Genomic DNA, 13641 nt, shown 5'->3' on the forward strand with positions numbered 1-13641 from the left:
AGAGAGGTAGGGGGAGACAGGAGGAAGCAAAGGCGTGAGGAATAGGATAACCATCCCGCAAGTTTCTTGCGGGTCTCCACTTGTATATTCATATTCACCACCTTGTGGACTCTTGTGGACCCTGGAAAGGTAGCATTTAAAATGTGTTAAATAAAAGATTCCACCAAATGGTAGGTGTTTTCAAGTCAAGTGTTAGTAGTGCAAAAATGATAACACAGGTTCTGTCAAAGTGCTCCTTGCTCCGAGGAGATAGATGTAGAAGAAGAAGAAGCGATTGGATTTATACCCCGCCCTTCACTCAGAGTCTCAGAGAGGCTTACAAACTCCTTTCCCTTCCCCTCCCCACAACAGACACTCTGTGAGGTAGGTGGGGCTGAGAGAGCTCTGACAGAACTATGGCTTGCCCAAGGTCATCCAGCAGCTGCAAGTGGAGGAGTGGAGAATCAAACCTGGTTCTCCCAGATTAGAGTCCATGCACTTAACCACTACACCAAAACACTGGGATTAGCAATTTGGTTTGGGGAAGAGACACAGTTTGGTATCCAAATGTATACCTTGTCTTTCAGTTTACTGTTTTCTTTCTAATGTTTAACAAAAAGACATTTGTATCTTCTAACAGTGACAGTTTCAGGTTTTTTGCCTGGATGACAACTGGATATGATTAGGATTTGGCAGGGTAGAACCAGGATTAAGAGTATTAGGCACAGTGGGGTTTACAAGTCAACGTTTAATCATTTCTATCACAGTGACACTTATTGAGGGTGAAGTACACTAGACATATATTTAATTTTAATCTCTTTTTGAGGAAGTAATAAATCGTGTTATCAAAACCACCAAAGAATCACTGTATCGTAACAGATGGCTCTGAGCCTGAAAGTTGGTGTTATCAAAACCACCAAAGAATCACTGTCAGTTTCCCAGTTCCATAAAAAGTAATATGAAGAAAAGGATTTGCAAGCCCTCACTGTTCCTTCAAATTGGTCCTTGGGAGATTGGAAAGCCCTGCAGCCGTCCCTCGTCCCTGCTCAGTGATGCCCTGCCTTCCTCTGTCTCCCTGCAGATGCCAGATACAAACTGGATGGCTCCAGCTACTAGCAAAGACTCTCCAAGTATTTTCTGCTGAACAGAGTTTAGAGGCTCAACCTAGCTGCTTGACCTCTGCTCCTACAAGCTAGCATGGGGACAATCTATTGCAACATCCAGGGGTCATTCCGTAGAAAAAGAGGTGCAGGAGCTCATTAGCATAACTTATTTGCATATGCCACACCCCCTGACATCACTGGAAGTGTGTCAGAAGGCAACACCCACTGCAACTTACCTGGCAGCTTCTTGCTCCTTGTGGCCCGGGGCTGCTGGGAGCAGGGGGCATGGCTTGTTGCATGTGCCCGCCCCCTGGACTCTTTACTGCCAGAGCTCCGCTCCTGTGCACTCCTGCAGGAAATGACCCCTGGCAACATCACAATTTCAAGATATCATGCTCCAGAGATGGCAAGTTCAGCTGCTTCCTCTCTCTACCAGACTTCAAAGAGCAGGACTGAAAAGGAGTGGTGAGTTTCCAGCAACCAGGCTTAGAACATTCAAAATATGAGGAAGTTTAATAAATGAATAAAAATAATACACATGTTCTGTTCCAGCATTCAGGCTGAGCAAGGGAACAAAGACCTTACAACTAAACCTTAACCCATGTTTGATTAGGACAGGCTATCTTTAATTAAAGTTGAAGTACTTGAAGCTTTACTTGACGTTAAGTATTACCTTGGTTCTCTGGGTCAGATTTTCTCTCCATTATTCCTGGCCATTCAGACAAGATGGAATCCCTCTGTAAAAACTTAGTCTTTCATGACTTGTGTTCTGAAGGCGAAAGCAAGATGTAGCTTCTCTGTGTCCAGAGGATTTATACTTTATTGTGAGGAGAGTCCCTCCACCAGAGTCATTCAGAACTTCCTGACCCACAACAGAGAGAATACATTCTAGCAGTTAGCCCATTCTCCTCTCCGTCCCTCCAAGTCACCCTTCAACAGAGTGTGGGGTGGTACACTATCGTCCTGACAGAGTCGTTAGCATAATCAGGAGCTTGAGTATTCTGTGCTTGAGTCTTGATGAACTCTTGTCTGGGAGCCAGTTTGGTGTACTGGTTAGGAGCATAGACTCTAATCTGGGAGAACCAGGTTTGATCCCCCACTCCTTAACATGCAGCTGCTGGGTGACTAGTTGGACAAGCCACAGTTCTTACAGAGCTGCTCTCTCAAGGGCAGTTCCCAAAAGACCTCTCTCAGCCCCACCTACCTCACAGGTGTCGTGTGGAGAGGAAGGGAAGGAGATTGTAAGCTGCTCCGGGTGAAGGGAAGGGTATAAATCCCACTTTTCTTCTTCTTCCTCTCTTCCTCCTCCCACCTGCTCCATTCTTCCAGCTGCTAGTTTTCAGCTGGGTTCCTGAGCCTACACAGAGTTTAGTCACAGTGACTGAAATATTGGTGTGGGTTCTTGGGTGTATTTCTTCACTTTGAATATGAGATTGGATGTTCACCACGTCCAGTAAATGTAGGCAGAGGGAAGAAAATGAAGTTTCTTCACCAGCTCTCATTACCACTGAGTGTGCTGTTTGTCTGGTAATTGGGGGGGGGGGGGGGTTTTTCCCCCCCCACAGGGAACGGTGCTTGGGGAAATCAATCATCAGAACTATTTGACACCAGCACAGACTGCGCTCTGATGCAGACTGCCACGCTTCATTTTCCTGAATCAGTGATGGTGCCCTAAGCAAAGGATTTGTATGACAAATAGTTTACATTACCAGTTTACTACATGAAGACTAAAGCAGCTAGCCACATGAGAAGACGCCAACAATCACCCTGCCTCACCAACAGTGCTGCTGGATTCTCCTTTTTAAAAAAAAATAAAATAAAACTGACTTCCTTTTGCATGAAAGATTTTTTAAAAGAAAGAAATATGAATGGAAATGCTGTGAAGCAGATCCTGCTGGTAACAGGCTATGTCACAACAAGTACTAGAAGAAGGGGAAAGTATGAGCTTTTCCAAAGTGACATTGTGGCTGGCTAAAGCCTATGGTGTGACTTATGTCTTCTTCATCAAAGGGGATGTGTCTGGTTTGAGGAGAGAGATTGCCTGTTGCTGGGAGGGAAGGGTCAGTTAATTCTAATAAGGCATTCTCCCATTGTGAACAGAGAAAGGCGGAGGCAACCCAAGTACATGGAATCCTGTCTTTAATGGAAGCCTTCCTGGTTGGATGCTGACAGCATGAAAAGTTGCTTCCAAAATTAATTGGCTGTACTTCGGTATGATGGGGAAAGCAAGAGAAATAATTCTGTGATTGTAACAGGGAGTGGGTTGAAAATAGCCAATTTCCCGCAGCTACCTGATGTGAGTTTCTGAGAAAGGCATGTTACCTAACTCCAGGGACAGGGCTGCAGAAGGGAGAAAGTAGGGAACAGGAAGCCCAAATTGTGGAAGGGGGAAGATCATCAAGTGAGGACTTACAGACCCACCCACTCCCAGGGAGGGGGGACAATGCAGAAATGACCAGGACTAAGAGAGAAAAGGCCATGAAAAAGACAAAGCTATGTGATGAAAATGAGAGATGGGACTGAATTGTTCCTGTGTCAGACAGCTGGAATCACCTCCACTAATGAACATATGAACACATGAAACTGCCTTATACTGAATCAGACCCTTGGTCCATCAAAGTCAGTATTGTCTACTCAGACTGGCAGCGGCACTCCAGGGTCTCAGGCAGGGGTTTTTCACATCACTTACTGTCTGGTCCTTTCTAACTAGAGATGCCAGCCTGTGACCTTCTGCATGCCAAGCAGATGCTCTACCATGGAGCCACTGGCCCCTCCTTAAACCTCAAGGAAAACTCGTTGGGATATCTGGACCCTTTCGATCAGACCCCATTGAAGGTTTCCCTGGTAAGAACATGGACTAAACAAGGTGGTGATGCACAGGGGTCGTTTCGTAGAAAAAGAGCTAAGGGAGTTTTTCTTTTCTGGGGAAAAAGGGAAATGCTGGTGAAAACTGAGATATATGTAGTATTTATTTTTCCAAATAACCTAAACTTGACCAGCATAAAATGCAGCATTTATATCTTAGTCAGCATAAATAAATGTACTTGGCATATTTATGGAATTTAGAAGCATAAATATCTTCATTTTCTATAAGAAAAATTGGAAGTTATGCCCAGTACTCGAGAAAAAGTTGCAAACTGCTGCACTCTGTGCCACCATTGCACATCTATCTTTATCTCTCTTTTTTGCCATCTGAGAGGTAGGGTGTGATGTACTGACCTCCAAAAGCAGGATGCTCAATGCATCAAATTCAGAGAGCAGGGAGATTAAAGGGTTAGTGCCTCACTGTGAAGGAGCTGGGGGTGGGGGGGAGGTGACACTGGCAACCAAGATCAAGATAATTCATACTATAGTATTCCCCATTACTGTGTATGGGTGTGAAAGTTGGACAATGAAGAAAGCTACCAGGAAGAAAGTTGATTTACTTGAAATGTGGTGATGGAAAACAGTATTACGGATACCATGGACTGCCAAAAAGACAATAAGTGGGTTCTAGACCAAATCAAGCCTGAACTCTCCCTAGAAGCTAAAACAACTAAACAGAGGTCCCGTTCACACGAGGGAATTTGGGCCGGGAGCAGGACAGTTCGGGGGCGGAGCAAATGGCCGCGATCACACCACAACATCTGGGAAGCGTATTGCTTCCGTCCCCGAACTGGCCCATCCAAGCGATAAGCCGCGTCAAGTTGGAACCACCTACCGAGGTGGTTCATCGCACTGTTGCGCCTCAAACCGGGAGTCTGATCGCCGGCGCGTCCTTGCGCCGGTGCGTCCCGGGCTCCTAGCCAAACTGCGCATGCTCCGACATGCGCAGTTCGGCTGGCACACCGTCAGAGCTGTGTTGTCTCCCCGGCGTCTGACTGTGCCGGGGAGAAAAGGCGGTGCGGCCAGGGGCTCCGTGGGTTCTGTCCCTGAACTGGCCCATCCAAGCGAAACGCCGCATCAAGTTGGAACCACCTACTGAGGTGGTTCATCGCACTGTTGCACCTAAAACCGGGAGTCTGATCGCTGGCGCGTCCTGGGCTCCTAGCCAAACTGCGCATGCTCCGACATACGCAGTTCGGCTGGCTCACCGTCAGAGCTGTGTTGTCTCCCCGGCGTCTGATCGTGCCAGGGAGAAAAGGCGGCGCGGCCAGGGGATCCGTGGGATCCCGCCGCGCCGTTTCAACTTTGGCGCGGCTTTTAAAAGCCACGCTTTTAGGCGGCTTTTCCCCTGCCATGTGGCAGGGGCCAGAGTCTATCATATTTTTGTCACCTGATATGAAGACAAGACTCACTGGAAACGACAATAATGCTAGGAAAAGTGGAAGACAGCAGAAAAAGAGGAAAGCCCAAAGGAGATGGATTGGTTCAATGAAGGAAGCCACAACCCTCAGTTTGCATCTGAGCAAGGCTCTTAACGATAGGATGTGCTGGAGGTCATTCATTCATAGGGTTGCCAAACATAAGCTCATATCGTTACACCTCCCACGAAAGTGATGGCCTTCTACTTGTGTTCCTGGATTGTTTTGCTCATATGGAGACCTCAGGGAGATCTTGCTGGTACTTGGCCTGTGCAGCTCAGTGCCCCACAGGAGTACTATGTGCAAATGTCTTTGCCACATTCCTAAGTTGCCCTCTCCTTGCAGCTGCCTGTCCAGTGTAGGAGGGGGAGGGGGGAGGAGTATTAGAAGCCACTGTGGAGGTGGGGCTGGCAGGATCACTAAGGCATTACTGCTCGGGTGGGCTCCTTTGTGGCTTTAAGCACCCTGCAATTGCTGCTACACCTGAAAGACAACCGCATGTTAGGTGTAGGAGGTGGGGGGAGTGTGTTGGAAGCCATCAGAGAGGCTGGGCCAGCAGCATTACTGCACCTCACAGGTGGTTGTTGGCCATTCCTGATTACCTCAACTGTCATTAACTCTGTGCATTCTCCTGTAACTGTTGTATTTTTTGCCTCAGAACACTGAGCTCTGCATCTGACCAATCAGAGAGTGGGAGAGCGCAAGGAGGCAGCCGCCTGGCAGCTGCATTAGAATCAATGGGGGAGCACATTTTACCCCTTTTGACCCCCTTAGGGGTTGAATTTCTAAAAATCCCATCTTAGTTAGCACCTACACCATGGTAGGAGCGCTCTCCCCGAATTTGGTGTTTCTAGGTCCAGTGGTTTGGCCTGGGCACTGATTTTACAGTGAGGGGACTTTCTTTTATATATATAGATGTCTACAGGGTTTTTTCCCCCAGTGTTCTCCAATATGTCCCAATTTTTCCAATTTAGAAAGCCCTCAGCCTTTTTCATGGTGTACATTTGGAATGAATGAAACACTTTGTAAGATGAGGGTTTTCTTACTCAAAATGGGAAAAAATATTTGATAGGTGTTTCTTTTCAGTGGTCCCCTAGTTTTTCCATCAAAAGTATTGGGGAAAAGAGTGGACCTTTTTCCCAAAAGAAATTCTGTGTTTTTTTCTCAGGCCTTCATATTACTACAATGCAGCCATTGTTTTTATTCTGAAGAAGAAAGAGGAGAAGGAGGAGATTGGATTTATACCCCTCACTACCCAAAGGAGTCTCAAAGTGGTTTACAATCCCTTTCCCTTCCCCTCCCCACAATCCCCTACCTTTCCCTTCCCCTCTCCTGTGAGGTAGGTGGTGCTGAGAGAGCTCTTTTGAGGACTGCTCATGAGAGAACAGCTCTGAGAGAACTTGTGACTGACCCAATGTTATACCAGCAGCTGCACGAGTGGGGAATCAATCCCAGTTCTCCTAGATTAGAGTCCGTGCTCCAAACTGGTTCTCACTTTAGCTACCTTGAGCAGATTTTGGACAGGCAAGGGAGAACTATAACTAACTAACTAAATAATGCTACCTGCTCCTTTACCTGAAGATCCCTTCTAAGTGTGAACCACTAATTCACAGCCCTTCCCAATCATAGTTAGGGTTGCCAACTCTGGGTTGAGAAATACCTGGAGATTTTGGGGGTGGAGCCTGGAGAGGGTGGGGTTTGGGAAGGGGAGGGACCTCAATAGGATACAATGATGTAGAGTCCACCCTCCAAACCAGCCATTTTCTCCTGGGGAACTAATCTCCATAGTCTGGAGATCAGTTGTTATACTGCGAGATTTCCAGGCCCCACCTGAACATTAGCAAGCTTACTCATATCCTACACATCCTAAGAAGCGTTATGCCTTTATAGGCTCATTGACTTCTATGGACTTAGAAGGGTGTAACTGTCTGTCACTAATATTGACCAAAATAAGATCTACAGGCAGAGCTGTCCAGTCCAATATTCATACCTAAACAAACATAGTTTTAACCTATTGCTTCTTCTCATGGATGGAGAGAGCCTGCCACCTCAGATGCAATGATGAACAGTCATCAATGTTTGCTTTCGTTGCAACTACTCATTAATAACGCCTGACTGATCATGGCCACTGCGATTGCAATAAGGATACCGTCACTGAGATAATCAACCAGCTGCAATGCCTGATATTGATTCATGGCTTACTGGAGACTACCAACTTCATCACAACATCTGCTTTGAGAAACAGGGCCCAGATTCGGGGAGGGGGGGGGATGTTTGTTTGGCTTGAGCCATAAAGACACTGTTTATGTTAAGCTTTAAAAGACAAATAGGATACTTGCCTAAACTATATATATATTGGCAAAACACTGCCATCCACCAGCACACCTGCCAGGGCCGACATCTGTGATTGAGGAGCCTTTTTTCCTCTTTGGTAATAAAACAGCATTGGAAAGCACAGCAAATGAACAGGAGGAGGACTGAAATGGTCTCAGCGGAGGAACAAGAAAGAGCAGCTTCAGGCTGAGGGTTATGATTATGCCCGTTTTATTAATATAAGCTCATTATCCCGTTGGACACTTTTCCTATTAGAGTACAAATGCTTGGTATTTTTAATGCTCATGGGCGGACATTCTTTTACGGTTTTGTAGTTACAGTGTAAGTATTGATAGAAATTTTCTCTTAGCTGGAAGGTAAGCTTGTTTTACCTTAATATTGTTTTCATTATCGTGAGTCACAGGTAGAGGTTACAATCCAGAACCCCACGTATACTTAAGGCTTTCTGGACCAACCACAGCAGATAAAATTTTGTGGACACACAGAGGATGGTCTTTCCTTCCGTAAAAAACAATATGTAAAGTCATCCTCATTGGACAATAACCACAAAAGATTTCATGTTTGTCAGTAGTGTCAACAATTAAGAGAAGTTTTCTGATTGAATTTGATTTTGTGGTATGGAAGTCCATTATGAAGCAAATCAGTTGTGCATCTAATGCTTGACTTTTGATGAGTGCACGGATACTCTGTCAGTCATTGGGTCCTGCCGTTGTGCCAGCAGCTTCCATCCTGTACATCATACAGCTGGAGATTGACTTCTGGCATGGATTCACCAATGAATTAGTTTGCCATAGCAGTACTCCAGTAATTTTTGGTCCCAACCCAGTAAGTTAGCAAGCCAACACAGTCCCATGTAAGAGCACAGATGTTCAAATGCCACAATGCCAATGAGTAGCTACCAGTTTTAACACTATCATAGCAAATTCCAGCCACCCTGCTAATCTAGGCAGGGCTCTCCAAGACCCAGTGAAAGAGTGCCCTTGAAGTCGTGTGCCTTCTCCAGGGCTTCTCCAGCCTCCTCCACAGCATTCCAAGGCTGAGAATATGGCTCCCCAGGGGAACTTGATTCTGAGTGAACTGTTCTCACTCAATTGGAAGTGGATAGGAAACTGAGGCCTGGCTCATACAGTGCCAGAGAATGAGGTGGCAGAATGGACAGCACCATTTCAGACCATAGGGGAAGGATCATGGAGATCACCTTTTTGAAAACTCTCTAGGCAAAAATCTCCCTGCAAATAGAAAACCAGCATAGCAAGGAAAAGACAAATGGAATCCTCCCTGCCATGCACTAGTTTTTTATATATGACAAACACTGTGCTGGAAAACCTCTGGCCAGTCTCTAGTCTTCCCTTCTTGGACAAGGTGCTAGAGCATGTGGTTGCTCAGCTCCATGGGTTCTTGGAAGAGGCCGATTTTCTTGAACCCATTTCAACCTGACTTCAGGCCGGCCTTTGGAACAGAGACTATTTTGGTCCCCATGGCTGATGACCTCTCTCAAGAACTAGATAGGGGGAATGTGACCCTGCTGGTTCTGCTGGATCTCTCAGGAGCCTTTGATACTATTTACTATCTATATGAAGCCACTGAGAGAGGTCAACAGGAGGTATCAGCCGTGGTGTCACCAATATGAAGATGATACACAGCTCTACCATTCTTTTCCACCTAATTCCAAGGATGATGTTGATGCTCTGAACCAGTGCTTGGAGTTAGTAACGGGTTGGAGGAGGGTAAACAAGCTGAAATTTAATCCCGACAAGATGGAGGTTCTCTGGGTGAGCAGAAAGGCAGACAAGATGCTTGAGATCTCTCTCCTCTCTTAGATAGGGTTATCCTCCCCTTGACAAGCCAGGTTTGCAGCTTGGGAGTGCCACTTGACACAGCAGTCACCATCAAAAACCAGATGGCTGTGATGGGTTGGAGTTGCCAACCTCCAGGTGGTCACACTAAGTATACACACTATGAAGAATGACGAAAATTTCAATTTATATAAGCAGTTACATTTATGTAATGCAATTAATATCTCAGTTTCTATGTACCAAAAATTCAACAATCTTTTAGTGTCCCAATTGGTCTTATGTACATTGAGAATGAAAAAGGTGCTGCATATTATTCAATACTGGAATATTTTTTGGTGTTCCACTCCTGAGGAAGCAAGGCGATACGGCAACCTGGAGCCAGTGGGGCAGTGAAGTGGATACACAAGCAGCGAGATGAGGATTTTGCGAAGAGGACTTACAAACGTCTATATTTGGACTTTTCACTGTTTGAGGAATTTGACTTGGACTATTTCTGAAGGTGCATTAATAGGACTGTTTTTGTATTTGGACCATGTACTTTTGAGTTCCTAATTACTATATTGTAGTTTTGGAAAACTATTTATCTAGGCTTAGATTATTATACGCAGTGATTGTTGAATACCTTTTTCGTTATTTATGCACAGTTTGACCTTTTGTATTACTTACTCCCTTCTGTGCATCTCTGCTGTTTGGGTTTCTTATCGCCTGGAGGGTGGCAACCCTAGCATCAACTGTGTCCATTCCTGGTTCAGTCAGATCTAGCTACAGTGATCCATCCCTTAGCTACATCTAGACTGGACTATTGCAATGAGTTCTACTTGGGGCTATCCTTGAAAAGCATTGGCTAGAGGTGGCAGTCCCATCGCCACACTTTTCTGCTCCAGAGGAGACTCCAGCAGGGTACAGCCTTGCCAGGGACTGCTGAGGCAAACAGCCCAACAAGAGGCTGGGGGGAAAGGCGGAAGGATAACGCCACACCCAGAAATGCACCACCAGCAGCCTCAGGTTGTGATGTACACATGTATGTATGCCTCCAAGTCAGCCCTCATAAACTAATCTCTGTGTCCACCCTCTAGGTGGAAGGGGCCTCACTTAGTTCTAGTTCTGTGCACATAGGCTGTCGTTCCAAGAATGCATAACACAATAAAGAAGCCTGTTGTTGAAGTTACCTGAGTCTCCTGTGTGCTACCTGGATAGGTAAGCTTACTCCTACACACCAGACCCCAGAGGATACTACACAGGCGACAGGCTGCACCTGGGAACAGGCCAGAGGAGGATACCAGGAACAGTCAGGGCCTCTTAGGGCCTGTACAGCCAGGCAGGGCAACCTCTTGAAACCTCAGAGGATGGTGGGACAGGGCAGGGGAAGGCCCAGCCAGGGAGGCCATTGGTCCAAGTTCCCTTCACTAACCATGGACCGATCCCTGATAGGGTTGCCAGCTCTGGGTTAGGAAATACCTGGAGATTTTGGGGGCGGAGCCTGAGGGGGTTTGGGGAGGGCAGGGAGCTCAGCAGGGTCCAATGCCACAGAGTCCACCTTCTGAAGTGAAAATTTTCTCCAGGTGAACTGATCTCTAACCCCTGAAGATCAGTTGCAATAGCGGGAGATCTCCAGCCACTACCTGGAGGTGGGCAGCCCTAATCCCTGAAGAGAGGCCATTGGGGGAGTCTGGAGTCAGCCCACCCAGGGCTATTTTTGGGCAGGAACACACAGGAATGGAGTTCTGGCTGGGTTCAGGTTTGGCCACGCCCACTACAGCCAAAACCTCTGCATGTATGGCTACAGAGGGAAGGCCTGGAGAGCAAACCCCCCCCGGCGACTCCGAGGCAGGTGGGTCAGGGCCCCCCTGAAAAGATCGGGGAGGCATTTAAATGCCTCCCCATGCCTTCCCCAGCCTGTCCAAGGGCCGGCTTGGGTGTGGCTGGATAACCACACTTCTGGTAACATGGGGGTGCGGCCTAATGTGCTAATGAGCTGTGCTGTCAGGGTGTGGCCTAATATGCTAATGAGTTTCTGCTCTTGGGTGTGGCCTATTATGGTAATGAGTTCCTGCTGGGCTTTTTCTACAAAAAGAGCCCTGTTTGCCCACCCATAGGAAATCCCTTATTAGGCTGGCCCAGGGAAGACCAAGGAGGAAGGACCAAACCAATCCCAAGAAGCCATGGGAAAGGCAACTGGTGGTGGGAGAGAGAAAGGAACCAGGGTAAAAAAAACCCAAACCCACACACACACCCTATTCTGAGGTTCTTCCCAGGGCAAGACCTATAAAAGGGCACACTGAAGAGTGCTGTAGCCCTGGACTCTGATCAGCCCCTGGGGGGAGTCTGACAAGTGTTCAGAAGCCACGGCTAGTGCAGAACGCTGCAGCCAGACTGCTGGTCAGGGCCAGCTACCAAGAGCATGTGATCCCATACTAGGTTGCCAGCTCCGGAGTGGGAACTATCTGGACATTTTGGGGTGCATCATTGGTATATTTGCATCATCACCATTATATTTTGGGTTGAGTTTCTTTTGCCTTTTTCTTCATTTGATTTTGGGGTGGAGCCTGATGAGGGCGGGGTTTTGGGGAGGGGAGGGACTTCATTGTTGTATGATACCATAGAGTTCACCTTCCGAAGTGGCTGTTTTCTGAACTCATCTCTGTCGCCTGAAGATCAGTTATAATAGCGGGAGCTCTCCAGCCATCACCTGGATTTAAAAGCTTTGCTTGTGTCATCAAAAATATTTTATGTGGCTCCATTACCTTCTAGTTTGCTCAATAAACTATATAGTATATTCTCTCACACACTTTCTCTCTGCACATTTTGCTAAAATCACATTTTTGGCTTATTTAGAATTTGTTGTTGCAATTACCCAAATTTACAGAATTAGAACCTAATTTCCTACAAACACTCCTGCCAGCAAAATCTAATCATGTAAACCTCCACAGATAATGAAAAATTTATCCAGAGGGCATTGGGTTTTTTTTTAAAAAAAGTAATAAATATTCATTAATAAAACTGCTCTTTTTCTGGCTTGTCTTACAAGCAAACAGATATGCTAAAGTGGAGAAGGCAGGCATTGTGAATGTGCATTTCTCATATTTCTGGTATCGTACCTGGAGGGGAAAGTCATGCATCTCTCCCTAGGACTGGCTCTCCTTTTAGATAGCCTAGAAAAGAGATGAACATGTAATACATGTAGAGATATCATTGATCAGTGCATGATTTTTATTTATGTTTGTATTTATTTTGTATTTACTTCTCCATTTGCGTAATTTATTTATTTACTTTTCTCACTAATACTCAAGGCAGGTTACAAAATACGGAATGCAATTCAATCAGACAGCATAAAACATCCAATAAACAATGGAATAGTAATAGAATTACAGAGTTCGAACACAAGGCAAACAAAAAACTGTCTAAGAGGCATGCAATAATGCAGAAAGTGGATTACAAAGGTAAAAGACAGTGCAATAAAAGGAAGGTGATACATACAATAAATATTGTGATAAACTACAAACCAATTCCCTTATAAAAAGGATATCTTAAATTCTCCCATTTGTGTTTGTGGTGGTGGTGGTTGAAAATGCAGTCAAGTCACAGCTGATTTAAGAAAAGAGATGTTCAGAGGTGGTTTGCCATTGTCTGCCTCTGTGTCATGACCCTGGTATTTCTCGGAGGTCTCCTATCCAAATACTAAGCAGGGCTAACCTTGCTTAGCTTTCAAGATCCGATGTGATCAGGCTAGCCTGGGTTTTCCAAGTCAGGGCTGTTCCATTCTACTACAGCTCTAATCCCTTTATAAGACTGCTCTCCTGAACATTTCTGTTTTGCCCATTCTGCAAAATGATAGAAATGTGGGGGCCTTCCTGACCTCTTTGGGCATGCGCTTCCTTGAGGTGGAAACCACCTCATATGGGCCATTGCTGATCTTACCCATTTGCAGGATGGCATCTTTAGACCATTTTATTTCTTTAACTGTGTGTTTTGTAGTCTTAAAACTACATAAACAGCAGTCTTCAGGCACAAATATTATTCTCAGAAGTCACAATTCATCATGACTTTTGTGATTTTAAATGCATAAAAACTAGAGTGATGCCTGTATGAAAACTCTTAAAGGGAGTTTCACTGAATCCTCTGTCCATTTTGGAGGCGATCCTGAAA

The sequence above is a fragment of the Gekko japonicus genome, unplaced genomic scaffold (assembly GCF_001447785.1).
Source record: "Gekko japonicus isolate JY-2015 unplaced genomic scaffold, Gekko_japonicus_V1.1 scaffold81, whole genome shotgun sequence".
Taxonomy (NCBI): Eukaryota; Metazoa; Chordata; class Lepidosauria; order Squamata; family Gekkonidae; genus Gekko; species Gekko japonicus.